An 18,247-nucleotide genomic window follows, 5' to 3' on the forward strand; every position below is an offset into this window, starting at 1 on the left:
ATATCATAATTTTGAAAACATAAGATATGAGTTATTTCAGAGCAGTACTCTGTTCTCTAGGCACTAAAGATAGAAGTGAATGAAGCTCTTTTATCCTGACTTCTCAGCCTCCTCGCAATCCTTTGGTGAGTGGCCCTCTTTTGGACAAGTGCAGGGGCTGAATGTGGAGGTTGAGTGTCATGTCCACAGACACATGTGACAGGAAGAAGTATTTTGAGCATAAGAACTTGGTTCCTGGCCGGGCATGGTGGCTCACGCCTGTAATCCCAGCACTTTGGAAGGCCGAGGAGGGTGGATCATGAGGTTGAGACCATCCTGGCCGACACGGTGAAATCCCGTCTCTACTAAAAGTACAAAAATTAGCGTGGTGGCGCATGCCTGTAATCCCAGCTACTCGGGAGGCTGAGGCAGGAGAATCGCTTGAACCAGGGAGTTGGAGGTTGCAGTGAGCCAAGATCACGCCACTGCACTCGAGCCTGGGCAATAGAGCAAGAGTCCATCTCAAAAAAAAAAAAAAAAAAAAAAGAACTTGGTTCCTGAGAAGTCTACTTTGAGGATCTTTCCACAGCACACACTGCCTGCACCTTGGAGGATTTGATGATGATATCCTTGCCATTTCAGTTTTGGTAGGTAGATTATTTGTTCTGACAGGTTTAATTGTCATTGTTTTGGCACACTAGACTGTTAATACCTGAATTAATTGGTTGCTTTAATAGGTGTTCAGCTAAAAGAGGACTTTATCATATTATCTAATGTTTCCACTGGGAGTTGAAGAAAGGGATTTTAAAAAACCTTTTCATTTATTCCATAAATCCCCAAGTATAGAATTGCTCTTCTAATTTTGCCCCTGAAACTGCAATGTATATTGATAGAGAGTTCAAAGATCTTTATATTCAGAAGGCCTGGCTTTTAAAAGATATATTTGGTATACATGTCTCTCTTCTACATGAAACCATAAAATGGTTTCTAAAAGAGACAGTTACTCGCTGTATGTGAGACTGTGAAGCTTCTAAAAATAAGTAAAGAAAACCATGGTGCCACATGGAGAATGAGTAGGATGTTTTAATAGTATATAGTGATTCAGGATACACAATTAAATGATTATTATAACAATTTTGGAAAAAAGGGCACAGGGAAAAAAACTACATAATAATTTTTTCTTTTTCTAAAACCTGTTATACTTTATCTCTTATAATTAAATTTAAAAAATAAGATTATAGGGGCTGGATGTGGTGGCTCACACCTGTAATCCCAGCACTTTGGGAGGCCGGGGCGGGTGGATCACGAGGTCAGGAGATTGAGACCATCCTGGCTAACATGGTGAAAGCCCGTCTCTACTAAAAAAGTACCAAAAAAAAAAAAAGTTAGCCGGGCGTGGTGGCGGGTGCCTGTAGTCCCAGCTACTTGGGGGGCTGAGGCAGGAGAATGGCGTGAACCCGGGAGGCGGAGCTTGCAGTGAGCCAAGATCGCACCACTGCACTCCAGCCTGGGCAATAGAGCAAGGCTCTGTCTCAAAAAAAAAAAAAAAAAAGATTGTAGGAAACTTATTTTTGCTAAAATTTACTTTTAAGTAAAAGAAAAAAAAAAAAGGAAAAAATATAATCTGACATCAGGCATTTGTACCTAAACATGCACACATGGAGGCTTTGGAGCTGGACATAGGGGACTTGAATTTGCATCCCAGCCTCACTTTTTATGAGGTGCGTGACTCTGGGCAAGTGATTTAACCTCTCAGAGCCTCAGTTCTCTTCTCTGTAAAATAGGAATGATAAACCTGTTCACAGGGCTGCAGTAAGTACCTGGTCCAGAGTAGTTATTTTATAAATGCTCATTATATTTTCCCCTCCTCTTCTTCGTCCCTAGAACTGAATGATGAGAATCAGTGGTCAGAGTAATGGCGCTGAGATACACTCAGATCCATAGTCAGCAAGAATCAAGTTATGTTCAGAAGGTACTACTTGATCAGAAAAGAGGCTATTCAGGTATTGCCATTGAGATGATGAAAATAAAAAAGTAATTTATGATTAATACCAAAATAGAAGGTAATCAGAGATATCCTGTTCCTTGTGTATACTAGATGATAATATTATTATTAGTTTTAAATTTGAACATTACTGTGTATGTGAGGGCACTGTGCTGTGTGATTGGTTCATATCATCTCATCTTACCTAGATGGGAAATGCAGCCCAGCCAAGTCGTATAGCCTGCTCAAGGTCTGGGTTGAGAGCCCAGGTTTTGGATTCCTGGTCTGATGCTCTTTCCATCATATTGCATTGTTTCTGATACAGTAAATGTATTTTTAAAATGTCTTATTCCTTTGCAAATCAAATACATAAATAAAGTAACTATCATTTATTAATTTCCTTATTGATGGACATTTAGAGTCTTTCTCATGGTTTTTATTACGGTCAGTTCTGTAACAAGCATCCTGTGTCTCCTTGTGCATAAGTGTAAGAGTTTCCATACGGCATAAATCTAGAAATGGAATTGCTGGGATAACTTCTGGTACATGGATTAATAAAAATGAAAAACCAGGATTGTGAGAAGGTCTGGGCTTGATGACATTCACATTATAGCCCAGGGACAGGCTCTTTGTCATCAGAAAACCCCTTCCATTCATGAGGCCATAGAAATCCATGGTGACCGAAGCACTTGTGACTTCGGAGCAGTGTGATCTGATTTTGAAGTGGTTTTGAAAACTGGGGACGGTATACATAAGGTGCAAAGATCACGGAAACATGAATTAGCAAGTGGGGCCTCAGTCTAGGTTACGAGTGCTTTAGGACAAAAAAGAATCACTTTTAAGGAAAAGTCACTGTTGATAGCACTCAGAATGCCACCAGTATTGCAGATTTGTAATCTATTACTTTAAACTTTTACAAACGCTCATGGTGTAAAGTTCAGACCCAAGTTACTGAATGTCTGTTGCCTGAAAAGGATACTTCAAAATTATATTTTCCCTTTCATTTCCTGAATCAAAAGGCTCCAGGTTGTGACAGAAATGTCACTACTTGCTGTCTCCATTCCTGTACAGAGACCCACAAGAGACTGAAAAATGGTGTTGGTCAAGTTGTCTTAGGTTCTGTGCCTTCCGGGACCGGTAGGAATGCAGTGTGGACTGCAGTGGAGCTGGGGTTGGGGAGCAAATGCCTGGTCTGCTAGTACTGTCTCATCCACTTGTGTTTTAGTAATCTCATTGCTTTCAGTGGAGGGATCCTATTTTACACTGATCTTTATGAGCAAAGATAATTATATATATTTGCCTGGGTAAGCAAATTGATAAACTTGTAACAAAGTGTATCAGACCATTTGTTTGGCAGGACCTACTAGAACAGTTTGTGAAGCAGAGCTGCTTCCAATGGAGCATGAAAAGCTTTGAAAATTCTCAGCAACAGCAGAAAGTAATATTTGAAACCACCCTTAAAAAATTGTTTTCCTCTTCCCCAACCAAGTTTATAAAAATTTGGTCAGACAGGCGTTTTGTTTTGATTTAAAATATTTTCAGTGAATTGTTATCTGCCGAATGCACATGTGTTCCTGCACTTTTTCTTTCACGGTTGAAACTTTAAACCCTTCTCTTAAGTTCCCCTAAAAACCTCCCTGTGCCTAGTAAGGTTTTGCATATGTGAGGAGAGTGAAGGTATTTGGACCTTGGAGAAACCTTGCAATTTGAAATCTGCCTATGCAGTTGTACACCAGAAATGAACATGGTCAATGCCATATTGTGCTCTTTGTCTTTTTCTTCTACCAAGATTCCTCACCCCTAAGAGATGTTGGTTAATATAGGCATTTCGGTTTGGTTAATCTGATCATGAGTGCCTGTGAGCATGGCATGAGGCATGATTGAAGCAGTTATAAAAATTTGGCTCAGAGTAAGCACTATAATTTGTTTTAAAGAATTACCTCTTCAGTGACATTAAAAAAAAACAACAACCCAAAAACAACAACCAAAAGACTGTGGTTTATAACACCACACCTGGTCCGGATTGTACTGGATGAATCCATATTTGCTTCGCCGTAAATGATTTTGAGGGTGGAATTCTTGGATTGTTTTCTATCTTATAAACCCTTGACATTGTACTGGTACCTGTATGCTCACAAACCTCCTGACATGGGAAAGACCGGCTCAGCCTCCCACTGAAATGTAGGTTGGCTGCATTTATTCTGCATGTTCCTAGAATGAGGAAATGATATGACAATAAACAGAAATGCCCTTGCTGAAGAGAGAAGGGAAGCTGGTGTTTATCTGGTCAGGTGGTTTAGATTAGCTGTGATGCAGCTCTGTATTATGTTACTTTAAATCATTGTGTCCCAACAGGACATAAATTATGAAGATTGTTACAGTATGTTTCATCCTATGTAAGATCAACAAATTGGAATAATTTTTTATAGGAAAATCACAGTGCTTTTGGCAAGGCTATTGAAGCCTTTAATTTGACTTGAGTATGTCTCAAATATTATTGCTTAATATATAAAGTATGATTTGCATAAGGTATGAAATAATAAACTTTTAAAAACAAAAGGGAAGAATTTCCCTGTAGCAGTTGCATCAAATGGCAGTGCACTCCTGCTCCAGCAGTGTGCTTTTTTTGCCCTGATGGTTTAGAGCCAGTTGCATGACTTTCCTCTGATGGGATTGCAAATGAGCTGAGCAGTCTTTGCAGAGATGGAGCTTTGCTGTGTGCTGCGTGCCTGTCAACCCTACCTGCACAGAGAAGGTGATTGCTCCGTGGCAGAACAGAATGGGAGCCTGCTCTGAGGAGGAGAAAACAAACGATCTTGTTTATATACACTCAGGAAAACAAACCATTTTTCTTTCTTTCAGGATATTGTGAATTACATATATAAAAAAAGCCAACCTCTCCAGAAACTTCCTAGATCAACAGCTGAAGTTAAGATAATTTATACAGAAATGCGGAAAAATTCGACTTAAGAATTTATTATTTTAAATGTTTTCTCTCTTCATTGCTATTTTCTGAGTTACTAGCATAATTTGTGAATTTTTGACACAGAGACTTAAAATTTTTCATTTATATTCAAGATGCAGCTAAGTTTGGCTACACAGAACAAATTTTCTAGATTTTAAAAAAGTGGCATAAAATTACTTTATGTATGATTCAAGCAAATTGGAACCGCTTCAGTGTCCCAAAGAAGCACATTTGCTGTGCAAAGCACTCTGTGCGTTTTTGTGAGACCTCCTCACACCCAATAGTGATGTTAAGAAGTAATAGAGCCTCAGATTTACAGAGCAGTAGAGGCAAGAGAGGTTTAGGATTTGCTGAAGGCCATAGAAAGAGACATAGCTAGGATTAGCATTTTTCAGGATATAAGGATACCACCCACCAGACTTTGTCTTCGATACCAAAAATAGGGTTTAAGTGCTAAGCTTACTTTACTTTCTTTGTGGCTATAAGCCCTGGTATTTTTCTTTAACAAATAATTAAAATTATTATTAAATAAATAAATATACTTAAATAAGATTGTTTAAAACAAAAACAAAAAATCCCTACTTTCCGTCTATAAGGGTAGGAATGTTTCTCTCCTTAAGCTTACCCTTATAGGTTGGGTAGGCTTAAGGAGAGAAAAATAACAGGTTAAGGATAAATCCTGAATACATTTGTGGTTTCCTTCAGCTCGATGTCTGAAGATTCTCACAGGTTCAGGGACTATTCCAAGTTTGCAACCTGTGTGTGGATTTTGAAACAAATACAGACAACTTATGAGACGGTTTCTTTGCTGGGCTTCTTGCTTGACACAGTTTTCTGAAACATGGCTCTGGCAGGCTTTTTTCTTCCACGGACACATTGCTGCCGTTTATCACTGGAGTTCCTCTGTGGAGTTACCAGGAGCTAGTACTTGGATGATGTACTTTTCTTGCAGAAAATATTAGCAAATGTTGCAGAAACTGTGCTTTAAAAACTTTTAAAAGGGGAATGGATTCCCAGTTTAAAAATAAGCAAAAGAAAGGATAAACATGATTTTATTGATGGTGTGCAACTGCTTTAGACCATCAGATATTTTGTGATGTGAAATGGGATGATACTCTATTTTACAAAATGTGTACTGCTTATAGAAAATGTATTTACTGTACCACTAAGCCAAACTTAGGTGTTGCTTTGTTTCCTTAAAATATTTTTTGAGTCGCTGTGGCTGCCCCACAGATGATGGGGGAGTGGGCATTCTTTCTGCCCAGAGCACTTGTTCTCTTCCTCCACCCTTTTGGTTGTTATTGTAGCATCTTGACTTTCAGCTTAACACATCCCAATTTGAGCAGAAGCCCTTTTGCCTTCTCTCTCTTTAAAACTAGATCCATAGAAATTATTTTTATTACAGTAATAGGGCAAGATAGTTTTATGTCATATATAAACTGGAATTATGTAGTGTTAGTAGTAGTTATGTCTCCTGAAAGGAACCAGTTGATTATAAAGAAGAAAAGTTAGGGAGTAGACTGTCATTTTGCATGCTATTCAAAAAAAAAAAATTTTTTTTTTTTTTTTTGAGACGGAGTTTTGCTCTTGTTGCCCAGGCTGGAGTGCCATAGTGCGATAATGGCTCATTGCAACCCCCGCCTCCTGGGTTCAAGCGATTCTCCTGCCTCAGCCTCCTGAGTAGCTGGGATTACAGGCATGTGCCACCACACTTGGCTAATTTTGTGTTTTTAGTAGAGACGGGGTTTACTCCATGTTGGTCAGGCTGGTCTCAAACCCTCAGGTAGTCCGCCTGCCTTGGTCTCCCAAAGTGCTGGGATTACAGCCATTGGGCCTGGCCTCAGTTTTTTTTTTTTTTGAGATGGAGTCTCGCTCTGTCACCCAGGCTGGAGTGCAGTGGCACGGTCTTGGCTCACTGCAAGCTCCACCTCCCGGGTTCATGCCATTCTCCTGCCTCAGCCTCCCGAGCAGGTGGCACTACAGGTGCCCGCCACCACGCCTGGCTAATTTTTTGTATTTTTAGTAGAGACAGGGTTTCACCATGTTAGCCAGGATTGTCTTGATCTCCTGACCTCGTGATCCACCCGCCTCAGCCTCCCAAAGTGCTGAGATTACAGATGTGAGCCACCGCGCTCGGCCCCCTGGCCTCAATTTTTAAAAATATATTTGGCCAGGTACTTTGTGTGTCTTAGTGGTTCGGAAGCACAAAGTTGAAGCCTATGGTCTTTTTTTTATATAAAGTAGAATTTTTTTATAATTTTATAATGATGACAGTACCAAGGAGCTTAAATTCAATTTTTAAAAGGATTGCTAAAACAAAACTAACTAAACTTTGGTAATCTTTGCAATACCTCTCACCTCATAAGACTCTGAAAGCCAACAAATAAGGATTATCAGCAGATTAGGGAAGAAAACCTCCAACAGGACTTTTCTGAGGCAGCTGATTGGCAATAATGAACAGCCCCAGTGAACTGCAAAGCATCACAAGTTATTTTGACACCAGGGAACTCTGGTAAGGTGCTTCTCTTGGGGTGGTTTTAAAACCAGTGCTTCTGTTTGCTTTAGGAGAAAAGAATGGGTAGAAAGCTGGTGAAATGTGCTAATTCTAAACTGAAAGATTGTGAGAAATTTAAGAAAGAGCTAATCAGACTGGGCAATTGGTCTGCCCAATAGTAGCTGATGAAGATGGGGCGAAATGAATTTAAACTTAGGTGCAGAGGAATTCGGAAACAAGTAGTGTCTCTTCAGGGAAAAGATACTCATAGCTAGTGATCACCTTGGCCAGAATGTCTTTTTGGTATACATCAGCTGTGTGAACTCTCTCTAGTTAGAGAACTTTCACTAAAAATGAAACAGAAATGAAGGGCCCTTTGGTAAAATCGTGTGTAGAGTTTTTTTTGTGGATGTAAACACTGCCACCTGGAGAAGAGTGGATTTATATTAACTCCTATCTAAGAGGAGTTTTCCTAGCCTGGGAATTCAGTAGAAATTTACTGATGTATTGTAAGTCCTAATTCTGCAAAAGAAAGTTGTTTTGCACCTTGCTTTTTCATTTAACAGTATATGTTGAAGATGGTACCATGTCATTAGCTAAAGAGTTGCCATATTTTTTCAATTGGCTGTGTAGGCTATTATGGCAATTGCCAAGAACAGTGACTTGAAGCTTTTTTTTTTTTTTTTTAAAGGCTCTAAAATGCTACAGTATGAAAACAGCTTTTGAAAGCAATGTTTAGAAGTGAGCATGCTATCTCACAGGTGTTGACCTGTTCAGTGACATTTAAAAAATGTACTTATTACCATGAGCTAAGGGGGACTCATTTCGTCTGGGGCCTGGAAGAGCAGGCAGCTTTTTCAGTAGCTTGTGGATGTTGTCTTCAGTGCCTGGAGAAGCCAGTTTTAATTTCATAGTTGGATATTCTTGGCCTGAGTTATTGGAAATGTTGAGCTCTGTGGCGGATCAAGTAGATGGCAGGTAGACTAGTGGCTTAGGATTGGTAGGAGTTGTGTCTGCCCCCAGACACACAAGGGACTGCGCAGGGAATGGTCCTCAAGCAGGCCTTTAGCCCCACTTCCTCAGGGAGACATGAGTCACCTGCTTGGCTGAGATGCTCGCTGACAGATTGCCAGTTCCGCAAGGAAATCTTCCCGTGCCGACACCCACTCAGAGAAACAGTGCTAAAGATGTTTCTGGTTTTCTGAGCCTTGTAAAGGTGAATTTCTTTGGCCTTCAAATTGGTCTTCTGCTAGGTTTGGAAAGGAATTCTTCCTTTCCAGGCCACAGACACTATAATATCAAAGTGTTATTGATGATGATAATAATCACTAGCATTAACTGAGTTCTTAATAGAGTGCCAGGCATACTGTAAAGTATATTACATGAATTAGCTCCTTTTACGTATGGGGAAACTGAAACTCGTTTCAAAAGTTACGTAACTTTTCTGAGGTCATATAGCTAGTGAATAGCAGAGCTAGTAGAAACTGAACTTAGTTGACCACTGTGCTAAAAATATGTCTGACAGTCCAGAGAAAAAAAGCATGGATTAAATACATCTTTGGTTGGATCTGTTCCTCACAATTTAGTTGAGAATATTCTTGTGTTGCCTACAATTAAAATCTGACATTTCCTTTGCGGCAGCTAGAACAGTTAACAGTGTTCCACGTGAAAGTCTTGGTGAGACATGTAATCATGTTCTGTGGCAAAGAATGCCTTTACTTGGTGCACTAGACAGTGTTTATGTGATTGATAAGTCACCAACACCAGGGCAAGGTCCTGTCCTGTGACATGTGCATGCTTGGCAATGATCTTGCCTTGCATTTTGCTTAATAATTTTCATTATTTTTAATTAAAGTTGAAGAAGTGCAGACTCTAGCTGAAATTAAGGTAGGTTGTGTTGCCGGAATCTGGTAATTACTTTAATTGATCACAAGATAGTTTCCTTGATCACCAATTAGAGTAAATTGCTGATCATGTTTCAAGACGTGAAGAAATGCCCAAACTGATTTATGTAATAGTGTTTTCATTTGTAATCAGACGTAAATATCATTTCCTTCCATAGCAATTGTGTTTTATAAAAGAAGGGTTATAGGCCTACAAACATAATGGTGATTCATAAACAATAGACGTCTAATTCATTGAATTAGTAAAGGAAGTATTTAGAGGCTTAATGGAGATTGTACTGGGGAAATTACTTTGGAGTAGCTGGTGCTCATTTTCTTAGTGGGAGATATGTTCTTTTTTAGTGCATAATTAAAATAGTCTATAATCAAAATATAAAAGGCAGCTGATTTAAAGAATGTATATCAAAGAGAATTGCTCTGAGTAATGAAAGATTTGTATTGTAAATATGTGCTAGAAGTCTTAGAACTTTAATAAATCATACATGTTATTTGACTGAAGCTGTATTTTAAATTCAGGGTGCTGTTAAACGTTTCACAGATTGATGCACGATTTTTGTCTTGGTTTTGTGCATCTGATAGTCTTTCATAGTTTCATGGAATAAAATGAAACAAAAGTAACTTTAAGAAAAATTAAAGTTCCCAAAGAATACTTGATTTGGGGTTCATGGAAAAATCTTTAATTGCTGATGGTTTGGAGATTTCCAAATGACAAACTTCATTGGCCCAATTTACTGTGATTGTATTGCTTACATTCCTTAAAATGGTAGAGTAACTTAAAAAGTCATACTTCATCATACATTCATTGACTTGTTCATAAAATGTTTGTAATTTGCAATAGAGGAAAGACTGAAACTATTATCAGCCATTATATGTTATTTGTTGGCCATATGTTTGTTTGAAATGGCTGTGGCTCAACAGAACATGGCTCATAGACAAACTATGCTGTAAATTGGCACTAAAAACCCACCTAAACAGGTAGGCATATGTTAAGAAGTTAACATGAGCCAAAATATTTTAATATGAACCAGGTTATGTACATTAAAGGATTCCAGCTCCCTTTACAGTGGGAACTTCATTTGCATGTTGTTCATTTTTTCCCAAACTAATTTTTAAAAAATAGATCAGGTATACACGTGGTACAAATTCAAAAGGTACCAAAGAATGTAGGAAGTCTTCCTGTTTGTGATTCTCAACCATCCAGTTCCCACTCTGCACTCTCCTCATCATTCACCATTGCTCCCATCATTCTTGTATATCCTTCCAGAGATATTAATGCATACACAAGCATATAATTTCTTTTCTTTCCTTTTTATATGCTTCATGAACTATTGTTATGCATATATATTTTTTCATTTAGTAATGTATCTTAGAGGTACTTCCATGTCAGAGGATAAATGGTTTCCTTGTTCTGCTTAATGGCTGCATAGTATTCCAGTGTGTAAATGTACCATAATCTTTCTAATCAGTTCCCTATTGATGGAGATTTTGCTGTTTCAAGTCTATAGCTATTACAGGCAGTGCTTCAATGACCTTTCTTGTAATTTATGAGTATGTCTGCAGCACAAATTCCTAGAAGTAGAGTTGTTTGGTCTAAAGGTATGGGCATTTTCAGTTTTGACAGATAATGTCAGATTGCCCTCCATGATGATTATATCAACTTATATTCACCAGCAGCATGTGAGAATACCTTTTCTTCTATATCCTCACCAACAGAATATTAGCAAATATTTTGATCTTTTTCAAGCTAATAGGTTTAACTTAGTTTTTAATTTATATTTACCATGATTGAGATTGAGCAGTTTTTATGTTTTAGAACCATTTGAATTTCTTTTCTGTTGTCTATTATGTCCTTTGCTCATTTAAAAAATGGTGGTTGGTCTCATTAATATGTAGGAGCTTTTTATATGCTAAGGAAGTATATACTGCAAATATAATTTGTTGTTTATCTTTTGCTTTTGTTTGTTGGATTTTATTACCATACAGAAAAAATTTTTTTTACCTGTCTTCTTCCTGCAGTGCAGAAAAAAATTTTTAGTGTAGTAAGATTTATCTATTTCTTAGTAGTAGTTTTTTAAAGTTTTCGGGAAATAGAATTTATAAATTTCTTGTTAAGTTACTCTTAGATTGTTTTTTGGTGCCATTTTAAATGATATCTTTTCTTCGGTATATTTTCTAATTGGTTATTGTTTGTATGAGAAGCTGTTGACTTTTTTTTTTTTTGGTCTTATTCTTGACTTTAATGGGAATTCTAGCATTTCCCTATAAAGAATGATGCTAACAAAAATGATGCTGCCTTTGGACTGAGAATATATTCTATCGTATTAAAGAAGGGTGCATCTATTCCTATCTATCAGCATTCCAGAGAATGTTGTCAGTACTATTTCTACTTTTTGGAATTGATTGAGATTTTCTTTGTGGACTAATATATGTTTAATTTCTGTGAATATTTGATGAGCGCTTTAAAAGTGTTATTCTCAGTTTTTAGAGTTTAAAGTATAGCAATTAGCTCTACCTTTAAAATTATGTTTGTTTGTTTAATCTGTCATGGGTTAAGAGATGTAAGTTAGGCTAAGTGCAGTGGCGGATGCCTGTAATCCTGCCACTTACAGGTTTAGAGGCTGAGGTGGGAAGATTACTTGAGGCCAGGAGTTGAAGACCAGGCTGGGCAACATAACAAGACCCCATTTCTACAAAAATTTAAAAAAATTAGCCAGGCATAATGACACTTGCCTGTAGTCCTAGCTACTTGGGAGGCTGAGATAGGATGGATCCCGTGAGCCCAGGAGTTCAAGGTTGCAGTAAGCTATATTCGTGCCACTGCATTCCAACCTGGGAGACAGAGCGAGACCCTGTCTCTTAAAAAAAAAAAAAAGTTAATTAAAGTCTCCAACTATAAATGTTTCTATTTATTCCTATATTTCCTACATGGGCTTATTCAATGCCACGTTATTATTTGTAGTGTAGATATTTGTAATTATTTAATCTTCATTGGTGGATGCAAATTTATAAATGCAAATTACCCGCTTCAGGACTTTTAATGTTTTGCCCTAAATTAGCCCGTTCAATATAATTTATTAACAAGTTTTTTTTTTGCATTTGCCTATGTGCTTTTATTTTTAATGATTGAATTTTGCTTTGTGATCCAGTGTGAAAGTTTTCTCTTTATTTTGATTGGTTGGATTTATGTTCTTTACATTTATTGATTGCACAGATGAGTTTAGTCTTATAAAACATGGCAGAACCAAAATACTTTTTTCTTCCTTATTTTAAATTATGATATGGACTGTGTTTTCTTTGTTTCATTTTTATTATGTTTTTCTTTACTTAACTGGGAATGTTTATATTTTTATTTTGATTCTTGTGGATACTATTATAACTATATATAGGTATATAACTTGATAGTACCTTATGGATAATATAGTATATCGTATATATATATAATACCTATATATAGTATTATATACATATATATGTACTATTATACCTATGTATAGTATCTACAAGATCCTATAAAATTATATACCTATAATTTTACATAGAAAATATAGTCTTCTATTTCTGGCTGGGCATTGTGGCTCACACCTGTAATCGCAGCACTTTGGAAGGCCGAGGCGGGCGGATCACTTGAGGTCAGGAGTTCAAGACCAGCTGGGCCAACATGGCGAAATCCTGTCTCTACTAAAAATACAAAAACAAAAATTAGCCGGGTGTGGTGGCACGTGCCTATAGTCCTAGCTACTCGGGAGGCTGAGGCAGGAGAATTGCTTGAACCTGGGAGGCGGAGGTTGCAGTGAGCTGAGATTGTGCCACTGCACTCCAGCCTGGGCGACAGAGTGAGACTCCATCTTAATAACAACAACAAAAAAAGAAAATATAGTCCTCTATTTCTTTATATAGCGTTTATGGTCCCCCCTCAAAGCAATATTGAAATAATATTTTCTCCTACTTTTTGTTCACTGTTTAATTTTAGTTTATATTATTTTTCAGTCCTAGCGCTTATGTTTAATTAATTAATTAATCAGATACAGAGTCTTGCTCTGTCACCCAGGTTGGCGTGCAGTGGAGTATGATCATAGCTCACTGCATCCTCAGATTCCTGGGCTCAACGGATCCCCCAACCTCAACCTCCCGAGTAGCTAGGACTACAGGTGCGTGCCACCATGCCCAGCTAATTTTTAAAATTTTTTTTGTAGAGATAGGGTCTCACTGTGTTTCCCAAGCTGGTCTTGAGCTTCTAGCCTCAAGCAATTCTTCGACCTTGGATTCCCAAAGCTCTGGGATTACAGGCATGAACCATTGTGCCCAGCCTTAGTACTTAAGTTTTACACATTTAAGTATACTTATGTCTCTAACTTGATCTTTCATCTTTCAAAGATTTTGTTTACTTTTATATACCTTCTTCATCTTGTCCTTTCTCTTTTAAACTCCTTTAATAGTTTATAACATTTGCATTCCATTCTGTAACTGTAATTCCCACAGTTGTTTTAAATGTATTCCTAGAACTGAATGAATATATTGCTTACTGCTAATACCTTTGGTATAGTTTCTCCATTCATCTCTTAGTTACTTATAGTTCATCCTTTAATAGTTTCCTCAAGAGGGATGAGTGATAATTATTCCCTGACTTATTGTAGTTCTAAAATGTCTGTCTTTTGCATTTATTTTTGAAAAGTAGCTTAGCTGGGTATAAAATTCCTGGTTTTCAACTTTCATTTCTTAAAGTTTTTGTAGGTATTGCCCCTCTGACTTCTAATGTTGAATGTTGGTATGTGAATGTTTGAAGTCAGCAGAATCTTTTTTTTTTTTTGAGACAGGGTTTTGCTCTGTCACCCAGGCTGGAGTGCAGTGGTGCAATCTTGGCTCACTGCAACCTCTGCCTCCTGGGTTCCAGTGATTCTCTTGCCTCAGCCTCCCGAGTAGCTGGGAGTACAGGTGCGCACTGCCACATCCAGCTAATTTTTGTATTTTTAGTAGAGATGGGGTTTCTCCATGTTGGCCAGGCTGGTCTCGAACTCCTGACCTCAAGTGATCTGCCTGCCTCGGCTTCCCAAAGTGCTGGGATTACAGGCGTGAGCCACTGCGTCTGGCCAGATTCTTTTCATCCTTATTGATGAATTGATCTTTTTGATTAGATGCCAAAAGGATTTTTTAATCTTCCGAGTTTAACTTTGCTACAGTATATATATATATATATATGTATATGATTGAATTCTTACAATTTATAGATTTAAACCCTTTATTTTTGGAAAACTTATTTTTTTTTAAAATTTGTATCCCCAAGTATTCTGAGTCATAGAAAGTTTTCTTAAATTACACTCTAGTTTTGGGGGTTTCGTATTTTTGTTCAGTTAGGTAGCAACAATGGTTTTTTTGTTTTTTTTTTTTTTTTTTTTTTGTGAGATGGAGTCTTGCTCTGTAGCTGGGACTACAGGCACACGCCACCATGCCCAGCCAATTTTTGTATTTTTAGTAGAAATGGGGTTTCACCATGTTGGCCAGGATGGTCTCGATCTCTTGACCTCAGGTGATCTGCCTGCCTCTGCCTCCAAAAGTGCTGGGATAACAGGCATGAGCCACCACGCCCAGCCAACAATGATCTTTATGTTAGATCTCCTTTGTTTGTCCTTACATTTATTTATTTATTATTATTTATTCTTTTCTAGTTCTTCTAAACTCTTGTTGATTTCTATTTCATTTTGCCCATTTTCTGGATCCTGTCCTCTTGGGTCTCTTACTGGGTTGTTAGTGGTGTCTATTCTGCTTCTGGCTGTTTCTAGCTTTCCTGTCTTTTAGTTAGCTCAAAGCCTTTGAGCTGGAATCCCGTAAGCAAGTAGCTAAGACTGTAAAAAGAAATCTTTGAAAGAAGGAGCAGATGCTTTTCACCATCTGCTAAGTCAGCTGTTTGGCATTGTATCTTCTCCATTGTATTCCAGATAATCAAACTTTCAGTTTGAGTTTTGCCTTTTTTCTCTCTTATTCAGTCATCTAAATTCCTTGGAGTAGTTCTTTGAGTGTATATTTTGAAAGAAGTTTTTAATTTGTGGATTTAAAAATACATATTTTGGGGATTGGTTGGTTCTGTTATATGGAAGAAGGATTATGGAATTGTCTTTTTGTTTCCAGAGCAGATTATTATTTTCCCAGGGAAGAATTAAGAATAAATCCTGTGTAAATGGTTTATCAGGCTTTGTAGTATTTTATTAAATGCAAATATTATGTGACAGTTGAAGGGAAATATGGAAAGCTGAGAAAAATACAAATTTGAGGGTGTTTTGATGTGTCATAAAAGTTTTTTAATTGTATGTAGATATGGTAGATGCTTTTTCTTTGATCAGTATGCCTCTTAGGCTGTGGCTGTGTTTCCTTTCAAGCCTTATATCTGTGATGGAATAGATTTTGCTACTATACTGATGGCATGCCAGTGGTCAAAGATTTGAGGACCACTTCTGTGTTCCGATCATCAACTTGATCCACTTGGCTAATGGGAAATGGCAAGGAATTGTAGGCATCACTTTAGACATTTTAGAATGACATGGTTCAAAGAAATTGTGGCCACAGGGTGTAAGAACTTGGGCAGTGACTGTGCACTCATAATTTCTTGCCATTAAGCTGCTTTTCCCAGTCAGTGTGCATCAGGATGTTACCACACAGTGTATTATCTGTTCATTTGCTCTACATGTGCAAGTCTCTATTCATGACAACTGGAAAAAGGAAAGAGCCATTCTTCTGGGAGACAGCAACTAGAATCTTAGATTCTCAAGCCCATGGAGACCTTTTCACCACTCATTGTGTTTTGTAAGGTTTACCTTGTGTAGTTTGGTCAGAAGCAGTAGTGACAGCAGTATGTGCCATTATCAATCTCTTATTCTGTACCAAGTGCTGTGCTAAGTACCTTTATATACCTTATCTCATTGTTTATTAGAATGTAATCACATGACTTTTAAAATTATTATCTCCATTTTACTGATAAGAAAACTGAGAGGGCCAGGCATGGTGGCTCACGCCTATATTCCCAGCACTTTGGGAGGCTGAGGCAGGTGGATCATGAGGTCAGGAGTTCAAGACCAGCCTGGCCAAGATAGTGAAACCCTGTCTCTGCTAAAACTACAAAAATTAGCCAGGCGTGGTGGCAGGTGCCTGTAATCCCAGCTGCTCAGGATGCTGAGGAGAATCGCTTCAATCCGGGATGCAAAGGCTGCCGTGAGCCAAGATCATCCCACTGCACTCCAGCCTGGGCAGCAGAGTGAGACTCTGTCTCAGAAAGAAAAAAGAAAATTGAGACTCATAGTTAAATTGCATGATAATTAAGTGGTAGAATCAGGATTTGAATCCAGGACTCCCTGGCTCAAAAGGCCATGCCCTTAACAATTGCATTGCTGTCTATCAGTGATGTTGATTAGCATTGTACATCTTCTAATGCTAAACAAGAATAAGGCATTATAGGCAGAGTAGAAATTCTCCTTATACGTAGTTTAATGTGGGTTAACTCTATGTTTGAATAATTAGAACAGACTTTCATGGCTGGGCATGGTGGCATGTGCCTGTAGTCCCAGCTACTTGGGAGGCTGAGGCAGGAGGATCCCTTGAGTGTTCCCTTGAGCTCAGGAGGTTGAGGCTGCAGTGATCTGTGATTGTGCCTGTGAACAGCCCCTGCATTCCACCAGCCTGGGCAACATAGTGAGACCCTGTCTCTATAAAAATAAAAACCAGGCTTTTGTCCCTTCCCTTCACATAATCTAGACAATCAGATTATGAGATGAGAAGGGCTGGGAAAGTGAATATTGTTTTTCCACAGATAATTCCATACGTGGCCAAATGGATTTTGCTTGAACTTTCTCCCTTTTCCTATAGGGAAAACCTTCAGGCCTTAAATGTCAACATGGAAATCTTTATCCCAAATAAAATTGGCTCCGAGAGAGGTACCATAGTGAATGATATAGAATTGTTTAAAATGGCATCTTCTGTATTTCTCACTGTTAACTAGGAAATACACACTTAGGTCATTTGGTGATCCCAAAAACATAGCTCGACTAACATCATATTGGTTTTTCTGGATAGGGGTAATGAAGTTAAATATTTGTTTACGTGGGTGTAATGGGTATTGCCCTGTGAATGCCACTCTAACTTTGTAATTCATGTGCCATTACCCTAAGAGTCTTACCAAGTATTTGTGCATTCTGGAACAATAGAGACAGACTCTCCTATTGTTTGCAGTTACCTTCATAAAAAATTGAAAACAAACAAAAAAATGAGTTTTTTCCCTCTTCTTAAGACAAGTTTGCCTTCTGCTTAACAAAATTGTTTCCACTCCCCGTGTGGTATAAAGACAGAGCCCAATCAGTCCACACTTAGTCGTGTGACTGGTTTGCAGCCCTCTGCTCATTTCCTGGCTTGCCTTCTGCCCTGAGGTGGGTGCACTGTCACCTTGAAATGGCAGTGCAGGGCAGTAGCAGAAAGAACCCAAGCAGGCAAGCTGGGCTTCTGTTTCACTCTAGGTGCCAATAGTCTTTGATTTGTTCCTGTCCTGCCTGGGAGGTGAGATGAAGAAGTTGTTCATTTCTGCTGGTGCTTTTGCTTAAGACATCCTCAGGACACCTTTTTCCATAGTCTTGTGGGTTGCCTTAGTTAGCAACCCAATCACTAAAAACAAAAGGAACAGAGCTGCAAGAAAAGTGGCTCCTAATATTTGGAGCCAGGTAGTGAGACCCAGAGCACTGGGTTGAAGGGAAATTATTCCCGTGCTATTTTGTAGAGTCTTGTCCTGAGGACAATTAAATAGTCCAGACGGGTCACTAGGTGAGACCAATTTCCTGGTTTGTTTACTCGAGCCTGATAGTTTTTCACCATCCAGCAGTAGGTCACAGTCCTGCTGCACTGTGACCCCAGAGGCCTGCAGAGAGCAGTCCTTTCATAGTTGATTT

General features: G+C 38.3%; 1 protein-coding gene across 1 annotated transcript in view; it reads left to right on the top strand.

Moving 5' to 3' along the window:
* Positions 1-18,247, top strand: part of PCBD2 (pterin-4 alpha-carbinolamine dehydratase 2) — a 60,190-nt gene that overhangs the window by 31,212 nt on the left and 10,731 nt on the right. The window lies entirely within an intron of this gene.

The sequence above is a fragment of the Gorilla gorilla genome, chromosome 4, assembly GCF_029281585.2.
Source record: "Gorilla gorilla gorilla isolate KB3781 chromosome 4, NHGRI_mGorGor1-v2.1_pri, whole genome shotgun sequence".
NCBI lineage: Eukaryota > Metazoa > Chordata > Mammalia > Primates > Hominidae > Gorilla > Gorilla gorilla.